At 38.6% G+C, this 20,304-nt stretch overlaps 1 protein-coding gene across 3 annotated transcripts in view; it reads left to right on the top strand.

Annotated features, from left to right (window-relative positions):
* SIN3A (SIN3 transcription regulator family member A) overlaps positions 1-20,304 on the top strand; it is an 83,565-nt gene that overhangs the window by 18,900 nt on the left and 44,361 nt on the right. Inside the window, exon 1 of one of the 3 annotated variants that reach the window (XM_036734997.1) lies at positions 6,828-6,908. The exons of the other annotated variants lie outside the window; for them this stretch is intronic. The gene's annotated coding sequence lies outside the window, so the exon portion shown is untranslated. Of the gene's footprint in view, positions 1-6,827; positions 6,909-20,304 lie in introns of those variants that run through there. 3 annotated transcript variants of the gene reach the window in all.

Below are 20,304 nucleotides of genomic sequence, written 5' to 3'. Positions count from 1 at the left end.
AATTACAAGCTAATTTTGGGGGGAGAAGCACTAGCAGTATGTGTGTGGGGAGTGATATTAGGAAAGAACGCATGAGTGCTGGTTGTCTTCACACCCAGTCCAAAATTTTATTATTCAAAGCTTTGTCTTGCATCTAATTCCCAGATCTGTGTTTGGTCATGGCATTCTAGTTCCAATCTGTACCTTTTTTCATCATTTCACATGACACCCATTGACAGCTCGACAATCATGAAGCAAATCACTGTAGAGTTTCTCAATTGAACATTATTAAGTACCTGTGCCAGGCATTGTACCTCTGTCCTAGGTATTAAAGACAAAAATTAAATAACCCTTTCCCTTGAGGAGCTTACTATTTACACTTGAATTTAGCAACCAGTATGAGAAATTATTGAACAAAGACTAAGATAATCCTGGTAACTAAAAAGGTTGGTGAAGATGGCAGATAGAGTAGTCCTAAGATTATTTTGTCCACTATGTCTTACTCTAAAGGCATTCCAAGATTGAAGGGTAGTGGGACCTTTGAACAGTAGTACTGTATATTAAGTTTAGTCAGAAACATTTTTATTTCTCATATTTTGCAGAAAATCTATTTCAAGGGTGCTTTCAAGCTTTATTTAAAGCTCTTTGAAGCCTGACTCTAAATCTGTTCCATTTTACATATTATTCCCCTTCTCGTTTTCTTATGTTCAGTCTTCCCGACCTTCTTGTCGTACCTTACATTCCCTGTCTCCACTCCTACTTGGAATGTCCTCTCTTCTCTGCTTTGCTGCTTACCTCTGTTCAGGTACATCTGCCACGGGCAGCCTTTTGAATCTCATCTCCACCAAATGTTTATTACTTCCCCTCCTCCCTCTTACACTAACTTGTATTTACTTTGTATATATTTATCTGCATATCTGTCTCTTGTAGAGAATGTTTCCTTGGGGCAGGTACTGGTTCTATTTTGTTTTTGTATCCTTAATACCTGGGATATAGTATGTATTTAATAAATGCTCTTTGATTGATTGATTGGAATGACTCAGTTGTGGGAAATACTCCAGACTGAGACCCCTGATTGACTGTCAGTGAATCAGCTTTGTACCTCTTAGCTAACCTTTAAACAGCAACTGGTGTGTTTGGGAAATTTGTTGATGATTTGAAGGTATACTGAAAATGGAATTTTCATGTTCTTTTTACTGCCTTCTCAAAGATCCTTCCCTCTTGTGTTTCTTTGTATTTCTCTTGAACAAAGTATATGTCTATTCACTTTTCTCTGTCATTCACCATATGTCCATAAAGTGATACAACAGTGGTTAAGACACATAATCTCTCCCTCCTTGAAGGAATTTACAGTCTAGAAAGGCATTAAATAATTTATATGATGAGTGGTACAAATAAGGAACTATGCAGATTTAGAGAGGAGAGCTGCTTTTTGGTATGTAAAATTGAGAAAGATTTCATTGACAAGAAGCCTTGAAGATTTTATAAACAGATGGGGTTACAATTAAGTAAGAGGGAATAGCATAGGTAAAGATGTGGGAAAGCACCGGTAGTTTTTTTGGGAGGGAAGGGAGAGATAGAAAGAAGAGGATCTCTAATGTTTGTTCCAGGTCTGAATCTGTAAGTTTATTAATTTGGATTGCTTAGCATTTGAAGTAGGTAGGTGCCAGATTGTGAAGGTTTTTAATTACAAAGAAATTTAATTACAAAGAATTACTAAGAAGTTTGGAATTTAGAGTTTTGAGAAGGAATGTCACAAGTTAATACTATAGGAAGATTACCCTGGGTGGAGGCTAGACACACCCACCCAGTGCCCCAGCTCTGGCCTCCATCTCTTTTCCTTTGGACTCAACCTCAGGAGCCTAGGTCCTGATTAGTCTCTTCCTCCAGGCTTTCCCCTTTCTATTCCGTCCTTCTTCCAGCTACCAAAGTGATTTCCCTAAAGTGCAGCACCAACCAAAGCACTTCCCTACCCAACATACACCAGTGGCTCCCTACTGCCTCTAGGATGAGGCAGCCAGACAGTGCAGTGGATACAGTATTAGTGGGAAGCAAGAGGGCCTGAGTTAGAATCCTGCCTCAGATGCCTATTAAGCTGTGTGACCCGGCAAGTCACTTAACCTCCCTTGGCCTTAGTTTCCCCAGCTGTAAAATGGTGATAGCTATAGTAGTTACCTCACAGAGTTGTGGGGAATCAAGTGAAATGACACAGAAAGTGCTTTGCAGACTGTAAAGGGCTATAAATGCTAGCTGTTGTGGTTGTTGTTGAGTTCTTCTGTTTGGCTTTCCCAACCCTTCACAGCCTGGCCCCAGCCTACATTCCTCCCCTTCTGAACTGTAGGAGCTAGCCAAACTGGCCTTCCATCTCCACACTGGCTGTCTCTCCCCTACCTAGACTGTCCTCCTGCCTCACTTCTTAGCCCCTCAGAATCCCTTGTTTCCTTCAAGATTGCTTAAGCAACACTTTCTTCTTGAAGCCTTTCCCGGACCCTCTCCCCACTAAAAATTTCAGAGGTTGTTTAAGTTTTCAATTCCAGCTGGAGGTAGTTGGGCTTTGCACAGTATGGCAGTTGGAATGGAGAGGAAGGGACAGATGCTTCTCCGTCATGTATGTATAGTCTCTTTTCATGTCCTATAGGTTTGCAGAGTTTTGGAAAGCAGCAATGAATCCTTAATAGAATTTCTTTTGTGTTTATAATTAACCGTATTTTAGCTTGCATGGAAACTGCATGTACTTGGTTTTCTTTTGTCTAAAAGATTCTTTTAGTTTTTTTTTTCATTCTTCACTTGTGGAGTTGATGAGCCTAGGAATGTTCTCTGTGATATTCGGCCAGCGGTAGGGACTTTATTGTTACTTATCTGCCCTGTTCTCTTCTGCCACATTGGAAGCCTTTTTGTGGCTCCTAGGCACAGCCTAGCACAGTGCTTTGTATATGGCAGGTACTAAATAAATGTTCATGAACCTCCCCTGTTAACTATAACATGGAGCTCTGCTAGAAAATGCTAACACGAACTACAGAAATTGGTCCTTTTGTAAAAACCCCTAGGAGATTTGACATTTGAGCAATTGGGAAAATACTGATATGAAGAGGAAGGTATTTGGGATTTATTTTTGTTTGGACTTAAATAGACTATATCAAACCTAATCAGAATATTATTATCATTGTCGTTTCTGATGAGCATACATTATTGTTTCATCTTAATTCCCAAAACAACTCTGTAACTTGAATACTGCAAGTTTTTATTATCCCAGTTTTGCAGATGAAAGATCTGACTTGTGATAATGTGAGCATTAAAGTAGTCAGGATAAAATGACATTTGAAGTTTGTTAAATTAGTCTGTTTGGCCACTAGTTTCTATTAAGCCAAAATAACATCATATTTCAGCCTCAGCCATCGTTACTTAGTCTTTTGCCATATCCGTTGCGGGACATGATCTACCAGGTCTCCCAAACTGTGCCAGCGTCAGTGCTTGGATAGAAGATGGAATAAGGCATGTCTCCTTGCAAGTATGCTGTTAGACAAGAAATGCCTTCCATGGATCCCCATAGACGGGGAAGGTCTGTTCATATAAAGGATAAAGCTGTCATCAGAGGTATTAGTGGTTCTTGCTTTAGGGTGGGTCTTTTCTGTGATAAACCAGTGTAACAACAGTGTTGCTAGCAGTAAGACCAGTATCACCAGCACACAGAAGGGCTGCCAACACACGTTCTTTGATCTGCTTTTCTAAGGAAAGGAACCTTAAGGGGTTAACAATCTCAGTTTAATTAAACATACATATAACATTCACTTAGTTTGGAGGGGGCAAGATCAGCCCCTTGAACTTCAGGGCTAACACAAACAGAAATTACAAGATTACATTATCTAAACAGAGCAAATAACACAAACCCGTCTATCCATAGCAATACATAATTACCAGAGAAGCACCAACATCTGAGTTATCAAAGTGGGGGCTGGGATGGGGGTGGGGGTGCTGTTTCAGTGGCTTGCTCAGAATCTTGTCACCAACACTCTTTCAATGAGTGTACCCCCAAAAGCAAAATGTCAACCTCAGAGCTCTCATACCCTGTTCAGGAACCTGAGGGCTGGTGCCAATTTAGCATTTAGGATGTGGGAAAGTTCTTCAATCTCTAGCACCACACCATCTAGTAGCAATCAATGATTCCTGATTGCCTGCCTTAGTGCTGAGAAGCACTCCCAAGACAAAAGATTCCACTTTACCTGCCCCATTCAAACAAAGGCCCGACTCTTGGCACTTGATAATCAAGCCTTAGCATCCCCAAAGAGAAGGACAGCAAAAAGTCCTGCCATAATTACCATTATGACCAGTTAAGCAATAGATACTCAAAATTATCCTTTTCCTTAAAATTGCCCCAAGGTTTCGATTGGATCCAGTGTCCCAAGATTTTAAATTCTATTTCTTTGACTATTTTTAGCATGTCTGTCATATGAAGAATTGGCTGCTTTGGGGCAGGTGAAGAGGCTTGGTTATTATTACAGAGGGCTTTGAGTTAAAATGAAAACGATGACAAGGCAAATTCCTTGAATACATTGGTTTGAAATTTTTCAAAAACAGATTCTTAGAAATTGTGCTTCTAAGTAACTATTAAAACTCCTATTTTATTTGACACATCTTAGCTGTTGATAAGAAACTCCTAGTGATTGGAAAAATAAATTTTAAAAGTGGATTAAAGCTTTTTTCTAGAATAATTTAAGAATATCTCAAGATAATTGGGAGATAATACATGGGAGACAAAAACACAATCAGCTTAAAAATTTCTCCTAACCCCAGCCCCATAACCCTGCCTCCTGACTTTTTTTTTTTGTTGCAGTGGGTGGGCTAGAGCTTTGTAAGTGTTCAAGGAACTGAACTTTATCTTTAAGTTACTGCCTTGATAAAAATTAGCACTACAGATTTGAAGTATTTTACCCATCAATTTGAGCAGCTAGGTGGTCTGGAGTCAGGAAGAGCTCAAATATGGTCTTAGACACTAGTAGTGTGACCCTGGGCAAGTTACTTAACCCTGTTTGCCTCAGTTTCCTCATCTGTAAAATGAGCTAGAGAAAGAAATGCCAACTCTAGTACGTTTGCCAAGAAAACTCCAAATGGGATCACCCTAGTTAGAAAGGACTGAAGAACAACAGCAATAAATATTGTTGTAGATATGAATTCTTTTCCTTTTTTCTTTGATCTCCTTCAGGTGTAGACCCAACAGAGGTACTCTTGGGGCAAAGCGTATGCATAGTTTTGTAACCTTTTGGACATAATTCCAAATTATTCTCCACCAATGATGTATTAGAGTACCTGTTTTCTCATATCCCCTTCAGCATTTGTCATTTCCTTTTCTTTTGTGTTAGCCAATCTGATGGGTGTGAGGTGGTATCTCAAAGTTGTTTTAATTTGCATTTTTCTAATTATTACTCATTTTGAGCATTTTTTCACGACTATTGATATCTTTGATTTCTTCCTCTGAAAACTGCTTGCATCTTATCCTTTGACTGTTTATCAGTTGGACAGCAACTTCTCTTATAAATTTGGCTGAATGATCTATGTAGTTGAGAAACGCAACCTTTATCAGAGAAATTTGCTGCCAAATTTTCCTCTCAGTTTCCTGTTTTTCTTATTTTGACTGCATTCATTTTGTTTGTGTGAAATTTTTTAAATTTTATATAATCAAAATTATCCATTTTACCTCCTATAAATCTGTCTTGTTTGTTTTTCTACTCTCCTCTGTTTATATATATGACAGGTAATTTCTTCCATATTCCCCTAAATTAACATTTTAATGCCCGAATCATGTGCCTATTTTGACCTTACCTTGGTATATTGTGTGAGATGTGGTCTATGCTTAATTTTTGCCAGATTGCTTTCCACTTTTTCCAGTAGTTTTTGTCACATGAATTCTTACCACAATAGCTGGGATCTTTGGGTTTATCAAACACAAGGTGACTGTGTTCATTCACTTCGTATATTGTGTATCTAATTTGTTGCACTAATCCACTACTATTTCTTCTCCATTAGCAAATTGTTTTGATGTTTACTGCTTTGTAATACAGTTTGAGACTTGGTACAGCTAGGCTGCCTTCCTTCACATTTTTTTCATTGATTCCCTTGATAGTGCTGACTTTTGTTCCGGATTAATTTTTCTAGCCTCATAGAGTAATTATTTGATAGTTTAATTGGCACTGAATAAGCAAATTAGTTTAGGCAGCATTGTCATTTTTATTATATTGGCCTGGCCTACTCATGGGCAATATCTGTGCAGCGTTTTTTAATTGTTCGTATAGTTCTTATGTGTGTCTTGACAAACAGACTCCCAAGTATTTTATGCTGTCTGCAGTTAATTTAAATGCAGTTTTTCTTTCTCTCTCTTCCTGCTGGGTTTTGTTGGCAACATATGGAAGTGCTGAAGAGTTGTGTGGGTTTATTTTGTATCCTGCAACTTTCCTCAAGTTGTTAATTGTTTCGACAAGTTTGTATTTGACTTTCAAGGAGTTTTATAAAAGTATTCTGTCATATCATCTACAAAAAGGGATAGTTTTGTTTCTTCCTTGCCTATGCTTATTCCTTTAATTTCTTTTTCTTGTCTTAATTTCTGGTATAATATTGAATGGTAATGGTGATAATGCACATCCTTGCTTCACCTCCGATGTTATTGGAAAGGCCTCTTTTATCCCTATTACAGATAATGCTTATTCTTGATTTTTGTTAAATAATACTTAAAATTTTAAGAAAAGCTCCATTTTCTCCTATGTTTTCATAGAGATAAAGGTCATGTTTTGTCAAAAGCCTTTTTTCTCTGTATCTATTGGTATAATGTGATTTTTGTCATTTTTGTTGTTGATATAGTCAGTTATGCTTATTATACAGGCATGCCTTGGTGATGTTGAACATTCGGTTCTGGACCACCACTGTAAAGTGAGTCACAGGTTGGTTTGTTTTTGTTTTCCCAGTGCATATAAAAGTTATGTTTATGCTATAATGTTGTCTATAAAGTATATGGTAGTATTATTATGTCTTTAAAAAGTACATACCTTAACTAAACAATACTTTATTGCTAAAAATGCTATCATCTGAACCTTCAGTGAGTTGTAATCTTTTTTTGCTGTTGGAGGGTCTTGCCTTGATATTGATGGCTGTTGACTGATCACGGGTAGCTGTGACAACAGAGAAGTTTGCCACATTGATCGATTCTTCCTTTCACTTGAACATTTAGAGGACATTGTAGGATTATTAATTGGCTTAATTTCATTATTGTTGGGTTTCAGGGAATAGAGAGAGGAGGATTAGTCCAGGAGTGGGGAACCTGTGGCTTTGAGGCCATATGTGGCCCTCTAGGTCCTCAAGGGTGGCCCTTTGACTGAATCCAAACTTAATAAAAGGGGATAATAAAAGCTGTTAGTAGAGTAGTCAGAATATAAAACATTTATTAAGTTTGCCTTGTATGGGTCTGGTTTGTGGTTCCTCAAAACAAAATAGTATCAAAGGTCACTGATGACAGATTACCATAATAGATACAGTAATAATGAAAAAGCTTCAAATGTTGCAACAGTTGCCAAAATGTGACACAGACATGATATGAGTACATGCTGTTGGAAAAATGACACCAATGGACTTGCTCTAGGCAAGGTTGCCACAAACTTTCAATTTATAAAAAACGTATTATCTGGGAAGTGCGATAAAATGAGGTATGCTTAGTTTTCTCCAAAATTGAAGTATCCCTTTACTCCTAGTAAAAATCCAGCCTGGTTATAGTGTATGATCTTTGTGAAATATTACTACAATCTCCTTGCTAGTATTTTAGTTAACATTTTTGCATCAATATTAATTTAAGGAAATTGGTCTGCAGTTTTCTTTTTCTGTTTTTACTCTCCGTGGCTTAGGTAATAAAAGCCAACTGAGTTTTTTTTTTTCCCTTAAAGGAACTCGTTTATAGCTTTTTCAATTTCGTTTTTTTAAGATAGGGTTGTTTAAGAATGTCATTTCCTCTTCTGCTAATTTGAGCAAGTTATATTTTTGTAAATATTCATTCATTTCATTTAGATTATCAGTTTTATTGTCATTTAGTTGTACAAATAGCTCCTAATAATTCCTTTAAATCTTCATTGCTTACATTTTCACTCTTTTCATTTTTTGATACTGGTAATTCAGTTTTCTTTTGTAAAACAAATTAGCCAGTAGTTTATTTTATTTATTTTCAAAAAACCAGTTCCTAGTTTTATGAATTAGTTCAATGATTATTTTTTAACTTTCAATTTTATTAATCTCTCTTTTGATTCTCAGAATTTTCTGTTTTGGTGTTTAACTGGGGATTTAAAATTAGTTTTCCTAGTTATTTTAGTTGTGTCCCCAGTTTGATCTGGTCTTTCTTTATTGATGTGAGTGTTCATACATATATAAATTTTCCCTTAAGTACTGCTTTTTGCATTCCACAAATTTTGGTGTGTTGTCTCATTGTTATTATCTTTAATGAAATTATTTATTGTTTCTATGGCTTGTTCTTTTACCTATTCATTCCCTAGGATTAGATTATTTAGTTTCTAATTTTTAATCTATGTTTCAAAGCCTCTATAGATAGAATATAATTTTTGTCATGTTATGGTTGAAGATGGGTACATTTAATATTTCTGTTTTTCTGCATTTGTTTGTGAGGTTGTATGCGCTAATACATGGTCAGTTTCTGTGAAGGAGCTATGTATAGCTGAGAAAAAAGGTTTGCTTCTATTTATTCAATATTCTCTAGAGGTCTTTCATATCTAACTTTTCTTAAAAAAAAATTCATGTCCTTACCTTCTGTTTCCACAATCCGGCTAGCAGTTTCTATGGGGGTGTAAGATCCACCCACAGCCAGCACCCAGAAAGCTGCCGGCACGCTGGGAAAGCACAGGTTCTTTTGATCTGCTTAACTAAGGAAAGCAAGGTGAAGGGGTTGACAAGCTTACTTTAATTCAGTATACAAATATCATTCACTTAGTTCAGAGGAAAAAACCAGCACCCTGAACTTTAGAAGAAAATACAAACAAATTACAAACATCAACAGACAGAACTTGTCTGATTCAAATCCCAATACATAGTTACCAGAGTTCAACAAAGTCTCAGCATCCGGGTTTACAAGTTGGAGGGCTCCTTAGCTACAGCTACCTGGAGTCTCCTCATCAACACCATCTCAAGAGGCCTGCACAAATGGCTCTGTCCTCCCTTCTTGTAGGGCTTCAGACGTCATCAAATGTCCTCTGAATGACCAGAGCTTAGGCTCTGGTGATTGGTTCTTGAGTTGGCCCCTCCCCTTAGGACCCTGGGAGGTTCACATCCACATAGATTAGGTTAACAGCTAATAGGGCATGGCTCTGGAGTTAACACCTCCCCTTAGCCAGCCCCACCTTGGGCCCCACCCCAGTCACCAATCCACACCCACATAGGTTCCACACCTAATAGGGGTTTGGGCCTGGGGCTTAGCACCTAGTAAGGCTCAATGAAATACACTGAATTACTCAAAAGCCAAACTCTTCAAGGGCACTTGTTGAACTGAGTGCTAAGGAGCCCATTTTGCTTACCAACACACCTTCTTGTATATTTTATTAGATTTATCCATGTTTGAGAGGGGTAAATTGAGTTCTTCCCAATAGTTTGACTCTTTCCTCTTATACCTCATTGTAACAGCAGTCTGGCTAACAGCTGCTGTAGGGGGGTATAAGACCCAGCAACAACCAGCACACAGAGGGCTGCTAATAACAGATTCTTTGATCTGCTTTTCTAAGGAAAGCAACTTTTAAGAGGTTAACAGTCTCAGTTTAATTAAACATACATATATCAATCACTTAGTTCAATAGACAGACCTTGTCTGATCAAATCACAATACATAGAGAAGAACCAATGGGTCTGGGTTACAAAGCTGGGGGGCAGTTGTGGCTTGCCCAGAGTCTCAACACTCTTTCCATGAGTGTTCCCCAAAAGTCAAATGCCAAGCTCCCCTCAGTTATATCCTGTTCAGAACCCTGAAGGCTCTGACCTCACCTAGGCTGGGTGTGTGAAAGTTGCCCATCCCTAATATCACATCATATACAATTCAATGACTCTCAACTCAATGACTTGTTTTAACGCTGAGAAACAAAGGCCAGAATCATTAAAGGCACTGAAGAGAAGAACAGCAAAAAGTCCCACCTTAATTAATATCACTCATTTTACTTTGCTTCAAGAATTTGGATGCTTTGCCATTTGATGCATATGTATTCAACATTGATATTCATTGTCTATGGTACCTTTTAGCAAAATGTAGTTTCCCTGATTATCTCTTACTTAGCTCTTTACTTTGCTTTTGTTTTTGCTTTGTCTGAGATCATGAATGCTGCCCCTGCCTTTTTTACTTCAGCTGAAGCATAATATATTCTGCTCTATCTCCTTCTTTTAACCCTGTGTGTCTTTCCGTTTTTAAGTGTCTCTTGTAAAGAACATATTGTTAGATTCTGGTTATAAATCTGTTTTTATATCCTCTTCTGTTTTATGGGTAAATTTGTCCCATTCACAGTCATGATTGCTAACTCCATCTTACCTCCTCTATTTATCCTTCTCTGTTTCTTTAACCCAGTTCCCTTCTCCAAAATCTGCTTTGCTTTTAACCACTGTCTTATTTAATCCACCCTCCCTCTTATCCTCCTCTTCCCCCACCTCCTTTCTCTTAGCCCCTTCCTTTCCTGCTTCTCAGTTGGGTAAGATGAATTTCTATACCCAGCTGTGTATGTATCTATATATTCTTCCCTCTTTGAACCAGTTCAGATTAGAGTAACATTCAGATGTTGCCCACTTCTCTTCTCCTCTGTTTTCCCCTCTTTTATGTGAGCTTTTCCCCTCTCCTGCCTTCTCCCAGTGAACCCCTCTTTCTCACTCTTCTATGTTTTTTTTTTTTTAGATTGTCGTAACATTTTAGACTCATACTAGCACCCTGCCCTAATGATGATAAAGTTCTTAGGGGTTTCATGTATTATCTTCCCATTAAGGAATATAGGCGATTTTGATGGGGTTTAGATTGTGGGAGTCCCCTAGAAACTCCCCTTGAATCTTCCCACTAGATGAGGCATTTGCCTAAGGCCATAAGCCTTTCATTATTGCTAGGTCCAAATCTCTAGGTTACAGTAACCTAGCCTAGCCCTCCATTGTCTGGCTGGTTTCCACCCTTGATCCTATCAAAGTGTCTGTGCCTAAATCTGTTATCCTTAAACTACCGCATTTCACCATGTATAAGACGCTCCCACATATAAGATGCACCTTAATTTTGGGGCCCGAAATCCGAAAAAAAAAATGTATTGCATAAAGTTATTGAACTCAAGTTTTATTCGTCATAAAATTCATACAGCTCCTCATCACTGTCAAAACTCCCATACGTTAGCTTGTCCTCATCTGTGTTTGATGGTCGAATCACTGTCTTCATATATTGCCTCAGTTCCATCTATGGCATTTGAAATGCCACACTTCTTAAATGACTTGATGACCATCTCAATCTTGATATTTTCCCAGGATATTTTCACCCAGGTACAAACTTCTCCTATAGTTGGTTTCTTCACTTTTTCTGATGGTGTCAAATTGTCCCCAGAAGACTTCATCCATTGGTTCCATTCGTCTCTGATGGCAGCTGTACAAAATGTTTTCTAGGCCATTTCTGGGCAGAACATGGCAAAACGTAACCTAATATACTGGTGACAAATGGAAAACAACAAGTGGGAAAAAGCGGGAAATGCAAGTAAAAAAATCTACAACCACTGTATAAGATGCACCCAGTTTTTAGACCCCAAATTTTTTGAAAAAAGGTGTGTCTTATACATGGGGAAATACGGTAGCAGAGCCCTACATTGTCTGTTATTTCCAGGTAGCCTTCAGCTACTTCCTGCCCTTAATCCCATTCTCTTGGTTCCTGGAGCCTGACCTCATTTGGTGGGAAGATTCAAGGGGAGTTCAAGGGGACTCCCACAATCTAAACCCCATCAGTTTAACTTTATCATATGATACTTATGATTTCTCATTCATGTTTACTTTTTCATGTTTGTCTTTCATTTTGTGTTCGAATGTCAGATTTTTATTCAGCTCTGATCTTTTTTAGCAGGAATGCTTGAAAGTTCTCTATTTCATTAAATATCCATTTTCCCCCTGGAGGATATTTACTCAGTTTTACAGGATAGATTATTCTTGATTGTAATCCTAGCTAGCTCCTTTGCCTTCTGGAACATTACATTCCAAGCCCTCTGCTCCTTTATGGTAGTAGCTGCTAAATCTTTTGTGATCCTGACTATGGTTCCTCAGTATTTGGATTCTTTATTTCTGACTGCTTGTAATATTTTTCTCTCTTTGGGGACTCTGGAAAAAATCCTAGGAGTTTTCCTTTTGGGATCTCAGGAGGTAATTAGTGGATTCTTTTAATTTCTACTTTGCCCTTTGGTTTTGACATATCTGGGCAGTTTTCTTTCATAATTTATTGAAACATGATGTCTAAGCTCTGTTTGATTCTGGCCTTCAGGTAGTCTGATACTTCTTAAATTATTTCTCCTTGATCTATTTCCCAGTTTTTTTTTCTTTTCCATTCTTTTGACTTTGTTTTATTGTTTTTTGATACTTCATGGAGTCTTTGGCTACCATTTGATCAATTCTAATTTTAAGAAGTTATTTTCATTTTCTTCGGTGAGCTTTTGTATTTCTATTTCCACCTGTTCAATTCTGATTTTTAAAGAGTTATTCTCTTCAGTAGTTTTTTCCTTTATCAAGCTATTAATCCTCTTCTCATATTCTTTCATGGCTCTCATTTCTTCCCAGTTTTTCTTCTACTTTTTTTGTGTTTTAAATAGTTATTTTGCTCTTTTAAGCAAATCTCTTTAGCTTTTTATAGGAATTCTTGTTAGGCTTATGTCCAATCTGCATTTTTTCCCCCTTTGAGGCTTTTTTGATTGTAAATGTTTACAAGTCGTTGTTTGCTTCTGATTTTGTATGTTGAGCTTCCCTGTCATCATACTTGGTTTTTTATGGGCACGGTCTTTTTTGTTTGTTTGTTTGTTTATTTTTATATACTATTTCTTGACTTTGGTCTTTATGTTGGAGTTGGGCTCTGCTCACCTCTGGGGGTCGGAAGGATGTCTCTCCTGGAGTTCTGTATTTTTATGCTCTTCTGCTACTTTGACAACTCAGCCTATAAGTTTTCCAGAGAGTTCTGGTCATTGCCCTCCTTGTCTGTACTCTGGTCCTTTCCCAAGTAGTGAGTGCTCCTTCTCAACTGTAACCGTTCTTCTCCATCTTGGAACTGAGTTTTAGTTGACAGTACTGCTAAATCACTTCTGATCTGGTGTCCAGTGCCTTCTAACCTGGGTTCTCTCCCTTTAATATTCCTTGGGTACTGTGTCCTCCTGGTGCTGCCATCCATATGCAGAGATAGAAGTGGTAGATCATGCTAATGAGGAACATTGTTTTTGCTTTGAGCTGGAGTCTTTTCTTTCAGTAGAACAAAAAATGGAAGCACTCCCTTTCCTATAATCATTGGAAGGTATATGCAGTTTTACAAAATGATCCCTTGTTTGCTAAAAATGTTCTTTTAAGTTAACTGAGCAAAAATGTCCTTATCTCAGAAAAGCAGTTGATAGTTTAATTTTTCAGGTGAGCAAAGATTTTTCCTTTCTTCCTCCCTTACTTCACAAAACCTTAAACCCAGTTCACTCTGGAGCTATAAGTCCCTGCCCTATTTCTACTTAATGGCTTTGAGTGAATATCAATGGAAATCCGTGGTTTATCTTTGGAACAGCAATCCTGAGGGTCTTCCCCTTCCCTCTTTTTTTTTTTCTTTTTCTAATTAAAGGGGCCATCCCTTGACTCACTTGTTAAAGAGCCTTGTTCGCTTAATGGTCTTTACCAAACTCTAAGTGAGTCCCTGAAAAGCCCTTAGCATCAAAGGGCCAAAGTTACCCATTGCGTCCTGGGCTATCTCCAGTCTTCCTGATGAATATCTGGTCACTGGATCCAGAAGGCTCTGGAGGAGAAAAGTGAAGCTGGTGACCTTGCACAGCCCTACCTTACTCAAATCAAAGTCAACTGCTAGTCACGTCATCATTTCCTTGATGCCATGGTCCTCTTCGAAAAGGAAGGACAAACATAACAATCAGCTTATGATAGCCTTTGCTATCCCTATGGCCCACAGCTGCCTGTGCTTCCTCTAGGCTGCACCTTCCGCTAGGTCCCACCCCAGGGTCAGCAGACTTCTCTTTATATCCTCCTAAGCGCCTCTGGGCTAGAAAAATGACCCATGGGGACTTTTTAGTGTTTATCCTGCTCCAAATTTGATTAGATGTGCTTTTTAAAGTTGTTTGGGGGTGGGAGATGTATGATGGGAGGAGTTGGCAAAAATGCTTACCTCACTTCAACATGCTCTGCCAGTAAATTTCTTTTTTCTACATAGAGCACTACCATTCTAGTTACCCAAGTTTGCAGCCTGGGAGTCCTAGATTCATTTACTTTTATCCACCCCCATCCATTGAATTGCTAAATATTGTCTGTTCTACTAATGTCTATTCCCTTTTCTGTACTTGAATTAGGGCCACTCACTGCAATAGTTGGAACGAAAACTTCTTGAGTTTAAGGAATTTTAAAATGAAGAAGAGATTTTGCCTTCTTTCCTATTTCATTTCCTTTATTTGGATGGGGAATGCCTGTCCACATGAGTGTTCATAGTAGTAAGGGCAAAAAGAAACCCATGCACAAGACTTACTGTCCAGAGGAGATAGGAGTGGGACACTGTTGGCTTCTAAATCTCTTTGCTGAATAGGGCAACTGTGTGACAATCCCCCAGATTCCTGTGCTCTGACAGCTTAAAAAGAAAGCTTTCCAGTTTTTTTTCTTGAGTAGGAAAAGGTCTTATCCCTGATGAGTATGAAAGATGAACCCTCCTTTGGCCGGGGCAGGGGGGGTGGTCTGGTTGGGCCTGGCTGGGCAAGGGTGTTCAGGATGGTGTTGTGTGGGAAGAAGGTATTATTTGGTCACTTCTAGATCTACACTGAGATCTTTCTTTTTAGTAATGGGTTGAGGAGAATGAGAGTATAGGAGTGGCATTTTCCCCAGTTTATTCAAGATTGGCTAGCAAAGGGCATGTAGAAAATCTTATTCCTGATGCCCACTGGGACTAGTTGGGCACTTTATGTGTGGGATTATTATTATTGAGTAAAGAAGGGTAGACCTCAAAAAGAGTCTTAGGGGTGAAAGCAAAACGCATGGGGTAGTTGATACTAAGGGGGTACTTAACAGTTTTCTGGGAAGTGTCAGAAGAGGTGGCCTTGGGTTATATTTTCAAGTGAGGAATCCAAGCCTTATAGAAAATCTTATGATTTTTTCCCTTGAAAATGCAGAATACTAGATAGGATTCTATGGGAAGGGAGATTGAACATCCATATGCAAAGATTCAAGAGGAGACTTAGATAAATGTAGTTGTGTTAATATATACGTAGATTCTATAGCAAGCGATCCATTCACATTCCACAGAATGCTACGCCTATCCTCTTATTCTCTTCAACCTGTTACTGCAATGAAAGATCTGTGTTGATCTATAAGTGAAAGTAACTTTTGTAACTTAACAGTTACAAAATTCTAAAAAACAAAAACCATATCCTTTATACATATAAGAAAAGGGTACAGAATTATAGAAACCAGAAATTAACAGCATAGTCTTGCCCCCTCATGACACTCGTCCATTTGTTCATTTGTTTTTCTGTTGTGTCAGACTCTTCTTCTCCTCCAGCTCATTTTACAGATGAGGAAACTGAGGTAAATGGGTAAAGTGACTTGCCCAGGATCACACAGCTAATAAGAGTCTGAGGTCACATTTGAACTCAGGAAGATGAGTCTGTCTGACTCTAGGCTCAGCACTCTATCCACTGTACAATACTCATCTCCCAAGCACCCTAATTTGGCTTTTCATTGTCCCTGGATTGTTGGAGTATGGGTTTTTTTGCATCCAAGTTTCTGCTCTATATTCCAACCTGCCAAATTGATATTCCTAAAGCATGAGTCTAAGCATGCTATTTCTTTGCTAGAGAATTCCTCACTGGCTCCCCTTTGCCTTTAGGTAAAATGCGGATTCCTTTTAAAAGCCCTGCACATCCTGGCTGGAGCCTGGCTTCCAGGTTGGCTACACATGACTACTCCCCCTTCTGTCCTGTCAGCTCACTGGCTCACTTGCTTTCCCTTCACAGCACATTCCTTCTCCTTTTTGCCTTTGTGGACTGTTCTGTCACCCCTGCCTTGACTTGGACTTTGGTTCCCTTTCAAGCTCTTCTCAAGGGCCACTTACTTCAAGAGGCCTTTCTTGATCTTCTCACTTGTGAGTAGTGTCTTCCTCCTCTCCCTCACCTTTGACAGCCAGTCATATTTCTCTTCCCCCTTCATTTTACAGATGAAGAAACTGAGGCCTAAAGAAGCCAAATGACTGCTCAGAATGACAGAGACCCAGGCTAATATTTAACCTCAAGCCCTTAGCCTCCATTACTCTAAAATCACTTTGCCTCAAAAGAAAAGATAAGGCCATAAAAGACCAACCATTTAGTCTAAGCTCAGTTATACTGATAAGCAAACTGAAGTCCAGCAAACTTAAATACATTTCTCCAGGTTATGGGCAATAAATAGCAAAGCTAGTATTTAATCACAGCTCTGACTCCAAATCTTGCATGCTTTCCACTGCCCCATTCTGCCGTAAGAAGTAAACACAAGAACCATGCGCTCATTTGTTTCACTCTGTGCTTGGAGGCTGTTCTCTTTTATAGCCAAGAGGACATAGATTCTAATCAGAGAAGAAAGATCTGGTTTGGTCCCTGGCACACAGAAAATATGACATGGATGAACCTGATGGTGAAAATCGGGCATCTTATTCACCCCACCCACCCTCCTGCCTTCCTCCTGCCCCTAAAGAGTTCTCTCCCACCTTTCTAATTCAGTAGTACTCCCTTCAAAGTGCTTACTCTATTTATCTCTGCCAGAATTCTATCCACTCCCTTTCCTCCCCCTTTTTAGGGTACCTTGGCCTTTCTGGATAATGTCCCTTCATCTGCCTGGAACCCCTTCCCCCCTTCAGGTAATTGATCCTATTCTTATCTTCATTGCCTCATCCCTCCTCCCCCTCCATCCTTACTATCTCTAAATAATGTTCCCAAATTAATCTTTAATCTCCTTCTCAAAAACTTAAAGTGGCTTCTGATTGCTTACAAGTTTAAGTGAATAGATATAGGAAAAGGCATTGATTAAATGCTCACTACATGCCAAGCACTTTACCAAGTGCTGGGGATATGATTAAAAAAGCAAGATAGGCCCTACTGTAGGAGCTCAGTCTCATTGGGGGATACTACATGCAAGAGGGTTCAGTTGCAGGTCAGATGAAAAGGCCCAGGAGTCTTTAGGTTATTGCCCGTGGGAGGGCTTCACCTACATATGCGTGCAGGAGGCAGACGTGGGGAGTTCTTTATTTGGAGCTTTTGATGATATCTCTCCAATTGGGGATGAATTGATTTTTGATGGGAAAGAGTCACCACTTTGTTTTTTGCTTTTTAAAATTTTTTAGTTTTTAAATTTATAAACATTTATTTTCTCCCCTACCTATCCTAACTCGAGTGGGAAAACAAAGTCCAGTGAACGAAATTTCCTCATTGGCCATATCCAAAAATACATGCTTCATTCTGCAACTTGAATCCATCACCTCTGTCAGGAGGTGGCTAGCATACTTCGTCTATTGTCTCATTGGCGATTGTGTTGATAGAGTTAAGTCTTTCAAAGTTGTTTGTCCTTATAGTGCTGTCATTATTGTATATATTTTTCTCCTGGTTCTATTCATTTCAACTATGAATCAGTTCATACAAGTCTTCCCAGGTTTCTCTGAAACAGGTTTTCATGATTTTTTTTTACAACACCATAGTTTTCCATTACATTCATTCATACACTATAAATTGTTCAGCCATTGCCCAATTGATGGACAACCCCTCCACAAGTTTCTAGTTCTTTACCACCCCAAAAGGGGCAGCCATAAATATTTTTGTACATAGGAGTTTTTTTTTTTCTTTCTTTGATCTTCTTGGGGATATATAGGTGTTATTGCAGGATTTAAAAGTATGCACAATTTTAGCATTTTTGGGCCATCATTTAAATTGCTTTCTAAAATGGCTAGCACAGTTCATAGTTCCAGCAGTGCATTAATATGCTAGTTTTCACATGGTCCTTACAAAATTTGTCATTTTCCTTTTTGTCAACTTTGCCTATCTTACAGGTATGAGGTGTATCCTTGCTTTAATTTTTGACTCTAATTATCAGTCATTTGTAGCCTTTTTTTCATGTGGCTATTGATTGCTCAGATTTGTGCCTTAGAAAAATGCTGGTTCCTTCCTTTGAATTGGAAAATAACTCTTCTTATAAATTTGAATTGGTCTCATTTAAAAGAGACCCTTATCAGAGAAAACTGCTCCAAAGATTCCCCCCCCCCCATACCTGTTTCCCTTTTCATTTTAACTGCATTGCTTTTATTTGTGCAACATCTTTTTCATTTTATATGATTTAAACCAACCATTTTATCATTTAGTCATGAACTGTTCCTCTATCCATGAGCTGAAAGGTAATTTTTTTCTTTGCTGCTCTAATTTATTTCACCTTTTATATTTAAATCATGCATCCATTTTGGAGTTTATCTTAGCATGTAGTGTGACATTGGTGTGTATTTAGTTTCCATCAGACGACTTTCCAGTTTTCCCAGCAGTATTTGTTTGTCATATAGTGAGTTCTTAACTGAGAAACTGAAGTTTGTCAAATGAGCTACCTCTTTGTACTGGCATATAAATAGAAGTCAGTTGCACCATCTTGTCCTTTTCTTCTTCCTCTTCCTCCCCTGCCCTACCATTCACCCCTTCCACTTTGGAGTAAGCCATTCTTTGATCTTTTTTTTTCCCCCAGTTCTTAACTGTCTTTGATTTCTGTGTGGCTCCTGAGCAAAAATCATGACAGCAGGTGGTGTAGAGGGTGCAAATGCTTATCTTGGAGCAGGAAGATTCCAGTTTGATGCCTGCCTCAGATGTTTAAAATAGCTGTATGTTCCTGGGCAAGTCATTTAATCTGTTAGATGAGGATAATGATGACAGCTAGATATCTATCTGGAAGGATTGTTGGGAGACTCAAATGAGATAATACGTTTGCAATATTTTCAAGGCTTTTCAAACCTTCAAGTATCATATTGGCTTTTAGTTGGCTGTTAGTATCATTATCATCATCCTTTTTCAGCTCTTATTGACCTTTTTAAAAAATTGTGTATTTTTTTCAGTCAGGAAAAATCTTTTTTTTCCCCTTCTCCCATCTTAATCCTCTTCCCCCATTGAGAATATTAAAAAAAAGCAAAACCCCTGTTACAAGCTTGTAGTCAATCAAAACATGTCCACCTTGGCAATGTTCAAAAAGATGAGGCTCATTCTGAATTGAGTCCTTTACCTCTCTATTAGGAAATAGGTAGCATCATTAGTCCTAGAATTGTGGTTAGTCAATACACTCACTGATCAACGTTCCTAATTCTTTCAAAGTTATTTGTCTTTACTATGTTGTTTTGTATGAATTGTTCTCTTTTTGTTTGCTGCACTTTGCATCAGTTCATACAAGTCTTCCCAGGTTTCTTTGAAAGTCTCCCCTTCATCATAAGAATACAATAGTATCCTGTCACCTTCTTTTGAAATAGCTTGTTCGCCATTCACCAGTGAATGGGCCTCTCCTCAGATTTCCCTCAGAGCTCTGGTTTTTACATTTTTAGTTTCTTTTGATTAGGATTAATCCATCCTTTAATCTACTCTCCCTGGTCCTCTTTGTTTCCGATTTCCCTGTTTATCTTTTATTGAGATGGTTTTTTTTTTTTGGTGCCCAATTCTTTGTATGTTTGTATGTGTGTTCTTTGATCAGTTCAGATGAGAGTGAGGTTCAAGAGTCCATGCCTTCTTAGCACTCTTTCCTCCTTATTTGTGTAGATGCCCACTGATTATGTGAAATAATAGCTTTCCCTTACTTTTCTTTCCCTTTCTCTCCCACTTACTCCCTCTTCTCTTTCTGTTCTGTTAAAATCATCAAGAAACAGCTGAACCACCCCCAGGCCTTATATCCAATCAGCTTCCTCTATGACCCCTTGTGAGAAACATGGTTTTGGGGATCACTGGACTTCCCCAAATTGTGAGAATATGTGGCTTTGGGGATCATTAGACTTCCTAGGCAGGGCCAAAGTCCTGAGGAAGAACCCTGTGATAATCCCTAGGGAAGGCTATACAGACCACAGCGCTCCCAGAGGAAGACCAAGTGGTA

Source organism: Trichosurus vulpecula, chromosome 8, assembly GCF_011100635.1.
Source record: "Trichosurus vulpecula isolate mTriVul1 chromosome 8, mTriVul1.pri, whole genome shotgun sequence".
Classification (NCBI taxonomy): Eukaryota; Metazoa; Chordata; class Mammalia; order Diprotodontia; family Phalangeridae; genus Trichosurus; species Trichosurus vulpecula.
This window is presented reverse-complemented; position numbering and strand designations above follow the sequence as displayed.